Below are 652 nucleotides of genomic sequence, written 5' to 3'. Positions count from 1 at the left end.
GGGTTGTGTATTCCAGGCCCCAGGGCTCTGTATTCCAGGGTTGTGTATTCCAGGCCCCAGGGCTGTGTGTTCCAGAGCTGTGTATTCCAGGCCCCAGGGCTCTGTATTCCAGGGTTGTGTATTCCAGGCCCCAGGGCTGTGTGTTCCAGAGCTGTGTATTCCAGGCCCCAGGGCTCTGTATTCCAGGGTTGTGTATTCCAGGCCCCAGGGCTGTGTGTTCTAGACCTTAGGGCTGTGTATTCCAGCCCCGCAGCTGGGGACCTGGTAACCCATTGTGGTTTACATCCTGGATTAGTTTGGCTGACGGTAAAATCCTCACCTTGAGAACCTGTGATGCTTCAGGAGGTTTATGACTTCCTGTAGTGCCTCTGGAGGACTTTTTATTCACTCTTTATATGATTGATTTGTTTTTATTGTCACATGAGGGAAAAAAACCCAAGCCCAACATTATTTTGGGAAAATGCCTCTGGAAGTGCTGGAGCTGTTGCATCACATAGGACATAGATGTTGGAATTGTCTGGCTGCTCCTGTGAGGGTGTTAGGTAGTTGTGTATGCAGGTCAGGAGTTATCTCACTGTGGTCATCAGTGGAGCTCCATGAGTTTTGTGATGCTTAAATGTTTGGTGCTAAACCTGTGTGTGATCACATCCTG

The sequence above is a fragment of the Acanthisitta chloris genome, unplaced genomic scaffold (genome assembly GCF_000695815.1).
Source record: "Acanthisitta chloris isolate BGI_N310 unplaced genomic scaffold, ASM69581v1 scaffold7403, whole genome shotgun sequence".
NCBI classification, from domain to species: domain Eukaryota; kingdom Metazoa; phylum Chordata; class Aves; order Passeriformes; family Acanthisittidae; genus Acanthisitta; species Acanthisitta chloris.
The sequence above is the reverse complement of the archived record's forward strand: the minus strand, read 5'-3'. Positions refer to the sequence as shown.